The sequence below is a fragment of the Mesoplodon mirus genome (assembly GCF_964341445.2).
Source record: "Mesoplodon mirus genome assembly, chromosome: 1".
NCBI classification, from domain to species: Eukaryota; Metazoa; Chordata; class Mammalia; order Artiodactyla; family Ziphiidae; genus Mesoplodon; species Mesoplodon mirus.
The window spans coordinates 2200474-2210027 of NC_138976.1; positions in this window are offsets into that span (position 1 = coordinate 2200474).

Consider the following 9554-nt stretch of genomic DNA (forward strand, 5'->3'; position numbering starts at 1 on the left):
CTACACACAGTAAAATGAACCCATTTTAATGTGTAAATTGATGAGTGTTGACAACTGTGTCATCCAGTGACCCCCCAGTCAAGATATAGAACATTTCCATCCTCCAAGAAGGATACTGGTGCCCCTTCCCAGTCAATACTCCTCCCCCATCCCTGAGAAACCACTAATCATCTTTCTGTGACTGTAGATTAATCTTTCCTAGAGCTTCATAGAAAGAGAACCATATATTAAGTGCTTTTTTCTGGCTTCTTTTACTCAGTACATCTATGAGGTTCATCCGTGCTGTGTTTTCTAGTGCTTTGTTCTCTTTTTGTTGCTGTGTGTGTGTGAAGTTCCATCCTTTGATGGGTGGTTGGGTTTCACGAAGCTCGGGGCAAGCCACCCCCAAATATGCCGAAGTGGCAGATTGATTATGCTGAATTAAAGTTACTTGAGAAACGGTGGATGCAAGAAGAGTACTCTGACCCTCCTCTCTGTCCCCCTGAAAGCAGGAAATAAATCTCCCATGTGGAATATACCCTTCCTGCACCAGGAGGTAGAGAGGCATCCTTATCACCAGAGATGGGGAATTCCGGGCAAGACGGCTGTGTAACAAACTCTGCCTAGTTTCTTCCCTAATGAGTACCCAAGCCTAAGTTTCTTTGTCTTGTCAGTTCTCCACAAATTTGTTGTTTCTTTGCCTTAAAAGCATAAAAGCTGCCTGCTTTGGTCATTTCTTTGGGTTCCATATCTATGAGACCTCTGTATGTAAGAAGTTCAATTTGTTTTTTTTCCTTCTGTGAATCTGTCTTGTGTCAATTTAACTGTTAGACCAGCCAAAATAACCAAGAAGGGTAAGGGGAAAGTTCTCCCTCCTGGACAGGCTATTTTCAGTTTTGGGCTAAAAGAATAAAGCTGGTATGACTCTCCTTGTTTAAAATCCTGTCTTACCGGCTTTTTAAGGTTCTTGAGTGGACAACCCTGGATTTGCTCTTGAGTCTTCTGTCATGGGCATTAAGGTTATTTCACACCTTTTTGCTTTTAAAATTAGCAATGTGATGAACATCTTTGCCCTTAAGGGATAATTTCCTTCAACAAAGATCATTTCTGTGGTCCTCAGGCCTCTGAACCCTCCTATCTTCTCTCCTGCCCACTCTAGATGGGCTGCTCTGGAACCTGGCCTCTGGGGGTGGGGTGGGACTATCCCCCCTCTCCCGCCCACCCTGCGCCTGGCACAGCATGGGCACACATCCAGTGCCAGGAAACCCCTTGCTGGCTTGAATTTAGAGCCTGCCCTTCTTCCTTAGCCTCCCCCAGGCCCCATGCGCAAGTCTCAACTTAGCGACAGCAGGAAGCGCTGGTCTGGGAGTTGAGGCACCTGTTTCTGCTGGGCCTGGGAAAGCCCTGGACACACCCACGCTGGGGCTGGGGCCCTCACTTCCCCGCCTCGAGGCTCCAGCCACTCCCTGGGGGAAGCCCCAGAGGGGGTGGTTTCTTTAGAGGAAAGGGCCCCTAGTTGATCCATTCAGGCCGCCACTCACTGGTGTCTGTCCCTGGGGAATCTGGCAGCTCCGGGGCAGCCCTCTCCCAGGACACGGGAGCCCCCATGGCTGGAAGGTAAATGTCCTGCAGGACTGCCTGGGTTGGGGTTGGGAAGGGGCTGGACAGAGACCACTCCACGTCTCCTGGACCTTGCTGGCTGATCTAGGCCATTGCAGCTCAAGTGACCTAGTCCAAACTCTGTCCCTGTACGGAAGAGGAGCCTGAGGATAGGGTCTCAGGCTGCCAGGACCCTCTCTGCCAAACTCTGGGGCTTCTTGGGAGCCACTTCCTTTACTGAGCCTCATTTTTCTCATCTGTAAGATGGATGTAACCTGGTGCCTACTTCCTTCGCTGCCGTGTGGGCAGAGAGCAGCTGGTAGCCTTGATACAAATCCTCCTGCAGTTCTGGTCCCTCCAGACGAGTCTGCTGGCTTCCAACTGCCCTGGAAACTAGCCTAGCTGCATTCCAGACGCCCTGGCACAGGGGAAAAGGTCTCCGAGGAGGGCAGTGGGGCTGAACCTGACTTCCAGCCCCCATCATCTCAAGGGAGAAGGTGAGGAGGTTGGAGGGAACGCCAGCGGCCCAGGGGCTGTCTCAACTGGTCCTTATCCTCCCAGGGTGGTCTTCGGCATCCCCATTTCACAGAGGAAAAAACCAAGGCTCAGGGAGTCACTGCCCAGGGTCACCTATGGGGCACCTCTTGGCCCCTGGCTCCTGCTGTGTCTGGGGGGCTTCCTAAGGGAGAGGGATGGGACAGGCAGTGGGTGGGTGGTGGGGCCCTTCCCAGACGGAGTCCTGTCCCTCACTTCCTTCTCACAGATGGGCCAGCCAGGGCCCCCCGGTGAGAAGGTCTCTGACACCCAGCTGTCCGGTGCTCCTGCCACCCCCCACCATGCCGCGGCTGATGCCATCCCTGGCCCCGAGGACTCGGACCTGGTGCCCTCCCTGACCCTGGCTGCAGCTCTGATTCTGTTGTTCCTCCTGCTCTCGGCCTGGCTGGTATGGGACAGGCCCCTCCGAGGCTTTTGCTAATGTGGGCTCCCCAGCAGGGGGTGTGGGTATCCCTGGGTCGGGAGTGGCACTGGCCCCCCCAGCCGCACCCTGGGCCAAATCCTGTGGCCAGCCGCTCAGCCCTTGCCCGTGGCAGCCCCAGTGGGACCCCAGGAGGCCCCCAGCTCCCCCCCACTGGAGGGCAGGAACCTCGATGGGCCCTGGACTCTGCAGCAGAACGCCACTGCTGGAGCCTCACATCTGGGGACGGCCACAGAAGGTGGGCTAAGGACCTGGGGCAGCCGAGAGTGCTCAGGCAGATGGGCCTCAAAGCCATTCCGTCCTGGCTGGCTGCAGGGTGTGGCTGGGTCCCCATCCTTGTACCGCCATCCTGAGTGTTGCAAATAAAGCCGGGTGCCCCCTGGGTATTGGTGGAATGAGTCAGAACGCGTCGGGACGAGAGCTCCAGCCCAGGCTCTGCCCACGCTGGGCCACGTGATGGTGGACAAGGCCCTTCTCCATTCCAAACTTCGGTTTCCCAGTCGTCAAATGAGGATGGCACTACCTACCTCGGGGCATCGTTGGGGGGGCCCACCAGTAGGTAGGCGTTCTGTGGTCACCTCCGCAGCACACAGTCTCCCTTTGTGTCCGTCCCTCTCCCTCCTCCTGGGACTCAGAAAACCCTTGGAGGAAGCCCCGCACCCTCCCCAGGGCTGAGGCCACTCAGAGACGGGATGCGCTGGTCTTGGCCGCTACCTGGTGGCTGAAGTCAGAACTACACCATGCCTTTGGCGTTCCCATCAGGGCAGAGGAAGTGAAGGTGTTTGTTTTATTTTTTTAAATTTTGAGATTGTGGATAAGCACAAATCTGATTACCTGGAGAAAACTTCTTTTACCATTTGCTGTTTATCTTCTTTCCCTCTATTTCCATATCTATAATCTCCTTACCCAAAAAGCATCAGGCAGAAGGCAGAGGGGGTGGGGGAAAACTGTGAGCAAAGGCGGGGGGCGGGGCGGGGGTGGTCTGCCCAGGGTCACCGGTGCCTTCCTGCCCCACAGTGGCCCCTTCTTGGACCTTGACAAAGGAAGATGTGCATTTCTGAGGCTGGGAGGGTCGTGGAGACCTTCAGGTCAGGGCTGGAGGCCCCAGGATCCTCCTGTCTCTCACTGAACAAATACTTATCAAGAGCCCTCCCGAGGGGGTATCCTCTGTCCTCCGGGGAGCAGGGAAGGGAGGAGAAGCCCCTCTGGACCTCGCCCGAGCCCTCAGCCTTGCCCGCTGCCCGACACGGGGTGAGGGCAGACGTGTGCGGCCCCTTGTTTGAGTCTCTGTCCAGCGCCCAAGAAAATGCGTGTGGCTTCCGTCGCGGTTCCAGCAGCCCCTCACTGCATCCGGCCCAGCCCCTGTGGTTCTCCCAGGCTGCCGAGCCCCCTCTGTAGCGCCTGAGGCCAGCACGGGCATCTGTGTGAAGCTGGTCCAGGAAGGAATTGCACCGGCGAGGGAAATATTGTTCTGTGTAATTCAGTGACCTGTTTTATGAACACTGTGGTTCCATTTGGGGTTTTTCCTGCCCCGTCTCCCCCCTCTTCCAGGGGTGCCGGGGCAGCCAGATGCCTGAGGTTAGGAAAGTCTGGGCTTTTGGTGGGCTGGACGTCGCCAAGGGTGACAGGATGGGCTGGGCCTGGGGTGGGCAAGCCAGAGAGAGTCCTGGCGTGGGGCTGGCAGCCTCCTCCTTGAGCCCCTTGGCAGGGAGTGGCTGGGAGCCGGCAGCTCGTGTGCGAGTGTGTATACGTGTTGGTGTGTATGTGTACATGCACGTCTGCATGCACACGTGTGCCCCCGTGCTACAGACACGTGCACCGCATGTGTACGTGCACATAACACACATGCACGTGTGGGTGTCTCCGTACACGCGCCTGTGTGTATGTGTGTGCCCCCGTGTGCCTGTGTGTGCGTGCGACTCCACGTACACTGTGAACATCTGTATTTGCATGCGTGCATGTACGTGTGTGTATACATGCAGGTGTGTGTGCGTGCACATGTGTGCACGTGTGTTTAATCCATGTGGCCTCCCTATAGGAGCCTGAGGATGGAGTGAAACTGGCCTCTTTCCTCCCAGCCTGGGCATGGGCTCGTGGGTGTTTACAAGGCAGGGTTCAAGTGGCCCCGGGGGCAGGGAGGCTTCTCCTTGGGGAAAGAGGTTTTCCCGTTGTTTCCTCCCTTTCCGGGTCTGTCCAGCTGTGTGGCCTTGGGAGAGTCCCACGGCCTGAGCCATTTCCTCATCAGTCTGCGGGGGGTGGGGGGGCCACACTGCCACCTCTACGCCTTTCTGGTTCCTTCCTAAAAGGGCCCCGACTGTGTTTGGGGTGGCAACGTGCTTACCTAAACACACGGGTCCTCCAGACGCCCTGCAGCTGGGTGCCCATGTGAGTCCGTTCTGGCCAAGGGTGTAGACAGGAGTGTCCAGGGAGGGCCACCTTCCTGATTAGCGAGGTTTGGGGTCCTACCCCCTTCTTCCTGCCTGGAATTCAGTCATGTTGCCTGGTGATGCAGCAGCCCTCTTGCACCCGGGAGGTGGGAGCCCAGGCTAGGATGGTGGGCAGGGGTGAAGCGGGAGCCTGGACGCCTTGTTGTGAGAGCTGGATTTCTGTGTGTTGCGGCCTCATGCACTCCTAACTGATACAGGCCATCAACCCCCCCTCCCCTGGGGATTAAGGGGCCTGGAGACTGAACGGGGGGGCTCGTGGGTGCGCTTCAGAGCTAGGCATCCTCCTCCCTCTGCCCTGAGAGGGCCACCGGGGAATAGTCCTCAGAGGCATTCAGGTGCCTCTTGGGAGGAGAAGGACAAGAAGACAAGGACAGCCTGGCCTAACTTCCCAGTGGGAGGCGGGCACCTCCAGGGCCCTCGTCCGAGACCAAGTGCAGCTTTGGCACCATGGGGCCTGCTCCTGCCCTGTGTCCTCCGCAAGGTGATGGATAAAGAGACGGGAAGGAGGTGACGGGTGGAAGCCCCCTCCCCCTCCCAAGGAGACGGGACCGGCACAGACAGCAGGGGACAGGTGGGCAGAGGGAGGGCATAGCCGGCCTTCTTTAGGATGTGGGGCAGCCAGTGCCGAGATCCCAGCCCTGGCTGAACCCCTCTGGTCTCCTTCTCACCAAAGACCTGGCCAGACTCCCCCCAGCGGGCACTTCTGGGGACCTTCTCGGGGTCTTGGCCATGCACGCCACATGTACAGGTGGGTCCTGCTTGGGGCACACAAAGGCAACAGAAAAAGGGCAGGGTGAGGCTGACCAGTCAGTCCCCGTGCCAGCCGTCAGCCCCTCCTTAGGTCCCGTGATGTGGACTGGGGTCTGATCTGACGGGGTGAAGTGGGTTCCTCCCCGCTCTGGCCTCTGTGCTGGGAAGGGTCAGACCCAGGTCCCCCCGCCCCGGCCAGATGCGCAGTGACCCTGGTTCTAACCACTCTGGGTTCACACCCCTCCCCTGCTGCCGGGACTGGCCGGGCCTGCACGGGGTGGGGCTGGGGGTGAGCTCCGCCCGGCCAGCCTGGCGTTTCTGCCTTTTAACCGCCTTAGCCAACACCCTCTCCCGGGACTCAGCCAACTATTTGTGGGCTGCTAAGCAGCACAGCAGCTGCTTCTCTTGCTCAAGTATGACATTACATTTCTTCAGATGGCTGGACCGAAAACCGGGAACTTGTTCCGGAAGTTCCCGGTTTGCAGCGTGTAAGCGACAGCCTGGCTCTGTCCTGGCTGCTCCCCCGCGTCCCTCCAGCATCCCTCCACCCCCGTCCCCACTGTCTGGGCCGGCAGGCAGCGGTGGCGGCAGGGTCAGGCCAGGACCACTCGGCCCCCGGCTCAGAGCCCACACAGGGGCCCCCGGGCTGCAGGTGGCCCAGGAAACCTCTCCTCGGTTATTTCTGGCCCCTGTGCTGGCCCGTGGACTCCCTGCCAAAAGCAATTACTGAATTTTCATCTTGTTTTGCTGACAGCTTAGAATATGTCAAAAATGTTCTGCTGGGAGACCCGAGGGCGCTTTGGGGTGGGGGTGAGGAGGGGGTGCTTGGGAGCCCAGCAGGGGCCTGGCCCCCCAGGACTAGACCTTTGGGGTTCCTGGCGAGTCGGGGGAGGATGGGGGCCAGTGAGGGCTGTTTATTACAGCTGTTATCTGATGGTGCTTCTGGAGCACAATCTGCGTGCAGACACTGAGACTCACCCCTCTCCTTGCGGCGCGGGGGGGATTCCTCTCTTCCGAGGCTCAGAGCTGTTCTGAGACCCGGCAACGTCCCTGTCCTGGGAGGTGGCTGAGGGGGGACTCTGCCCCCTGTCTGTGGGCCGTGGGCTCACCCCGTTCTGGGGTGGGCAGGGCTGGGGGCTGGGGGGCAAGAGGAACAGGCAGGGTCTGCGCCCAGGGGTCTCCCCCTCCTCCCGGGGCTGTGCTCAGAGCCACTGACAACAGGCCAGGAGGACAGACCAGGCCTGGCCATCTCCTTTCAAGTGTCCCTGTTGCGCGGCCCTGGGGTCTGCACCCTGGCCCTTCGACTCCAGCGCCTCTGCCGGGAGCACCACGCCATCCGGGGAAAGACCTTGGGCCGTGCCTGCCGGGCAGGCTGGACTCTGCCTGGTGGGCTTTGTCCAGGGCCCAGGCCGCCCTCCGCTTCCTCCCCCGCCCTCGGGAATGTCCACCGGCCACAAGCAGAGATCGGCTGGAAGGCGGTCGGTCGGGGCCGCAGCCCCAGCCCTGGGGGGCTCCTAATCCTGGTCTGGGAGGAGACAGGGGTGGGGGCCACTGCCTGGGGGGCGGGGGGGAACCCCGTCCTCTCTGCCAGCCTCAGCGTCCACCACAGGGGTTTCCAGAAGGGAGCGTGGAGATGGGAGTCTCCAGGGAGAAGAACTCGGGCTGGGAGTTGAGCCGTGTCTGGGGGTGTGAGCACCCGACCTCTCGGGACCTGGGTTCTTTGCGCGCCTCGGATGGCACCCCCCCGGGGGGTGAGGGCTCCCTGCCCTGCGTGGAGACGGTGCCCGACCCCGTTTTCCCACCAACCCTTCTTCTCAGGGTGCAGAACGCTCGCTGCCCCGGGAGGGAGGCCAGGAGGCCGAGCCCATTCTACGTGCACAGGTGTGTGGACACACATGCACGTATATGTATGCATGTGTGTATGTGTGTGTGCATGCTTTAACAAAGTGCCCCCCCGTCCTGTTGGACAGGCTGGCCTGGTCCCCTGAGCTTTGTTACAGGTCTACACTGTCCTCAAATGCTGCTCGGTGCCCAGCTCCTGGCCGGGCAGTGGGATCGGACCGGCCCTGCCCCGAGGGGCTCCGGGTCTAGTGGGGTGAGACAGAAACTCGGCGGGAGGGCACACAGGAAAGGGCTCCGGGCCCAGCCTGGAGTGGGGACCACGCAGGCTTCCTGGTGCTGACGGGGGGCACCTGGTGGGACCGACCAGTGTGGGGGGGCTCTGGGGAGGGGGACGGTGGTTCCGAGGCCCCAGGGTGGGAAGTGGCTTGGTACTGGGTGGCTGGGGGCTGCAGTCAGCCTGTGGGGAGGGGGCAGCCTTGGACACTTGGGGCTGGCCTGGGTGTGGGACGACCCTCGTAGATGCCACGTGTGTGCCGTGTGTGCCTCTTATGTCCCCGTGTCTCCCCGGACTGGGCCTGGCTTCCAGCTGTCTGTAGCCCTGGATTGGCCCCATGTGTTTGGAATTATGGTTGCAATTTCAGGGGAAGAAGCAGATGGGGTGCCTGTCCTCAGCCGTCCCCGACCTTTGCTTCGTCTCAGAATACGCAGAATGTCTGTCTGGGGAGTGCAGCCCAGAGAAACTCCGTGACCCAGGAGGCCAGTAGAGGCCAGGGTCTCAGGGGCTGTCTGTGGTGGAAAAACTGAGGTTCCAGAGCTCACAGATTAGCTGCCCAAGGAAAGGGCTCATCTCAGAAGCCTGCCTGGCTCATTCTCGCGGGAACGGAGCAGGATTTGCGTTCTCGGGCCCGAAGGATGGAGACCAGGGCCCTGCGGTCCTTAAAGGGACTGGCTGGCAGGTCTGGATGCAGTGGAGGGTTTGGACATTCTGGGAGCAGCGTAGGGGGAAGGGGCCGCTGGCTGTCCGGGTCGGACCCCCCTCTCTCTGGAACAGTCCCCAGGGGCAGCGGCTGTGGGTGGGGCTGAGAGTGGGCTGAACGGCCCAGGATCCTGGCCAGGCCTGGGCCTTCCTAGGCCTTCCCTGCGTCCACCAGGCGGGCGGCCTACAGGCTTGAGTGCTGCCCCGCCCCTCCTGGATGGAGGTCTGGCCCCACCCAGCAAGGCAGGAGACTCAGATGAGCTGCAGTTCCCTGGTGGTCTGGGCACATCCTCTGTTGCCCCATGACTCCCTCATTGCCTGTGGACATGATGCTCTTCTGGGTCCAGTGCATCCTCAGTTCAAGGACGCCGCCCTGGCTTTCTCTGGGTCCTGAGCACACAGGTCCCCCTTCGCCTGGACTCTCCTGAGGCAACAATCTTGTGACACTTGTACTGTCTGCTGGACGGGACTTGCCAAGTGAGAAGTTCCCCAGTGCAAGGGCTGGTGTGCGTGTGCGTGCAGCCCCAAAACCCCACGGCTGGGGACCCTGAGCCTGGGCCCCCGTGGCTGCCGGGCTCTGCGCTCCATCTGAGGGTGAGGCTGGAGCCCGTGGAAGCCCATCGAGCTGCTGCCCGCATCCACAGAGCCCCGCGCTGCACCCTGGGACTTTGGGACGGCAAGGGCGCCCTCGGCTGCCTGGGCTTTCCCTCTTCCGTAGATGTTTCATTTGTCAGGATGAAAGCGGAGCGCCTGTTGGGCCCTCGGCCGTTGCTCAGAATTGGGCCCCTCCCCGGACGCCCCCTCCAGGCTTGGCTCTTCCCTTCCTTGTTTCCCAAAAGTCCAGACACAGTGCCTCTGAGTCGGGAGCTCCAAGCACGGGGCCTGGCCCCTGAAAGCCTGGGTGGTGGTTTTCAGTACAGACTCGCCCCAGATGCACTTGGCACGTGAAGGACCCCCAGCTCTGGGTAGAGCCAGCCCCAGGTCT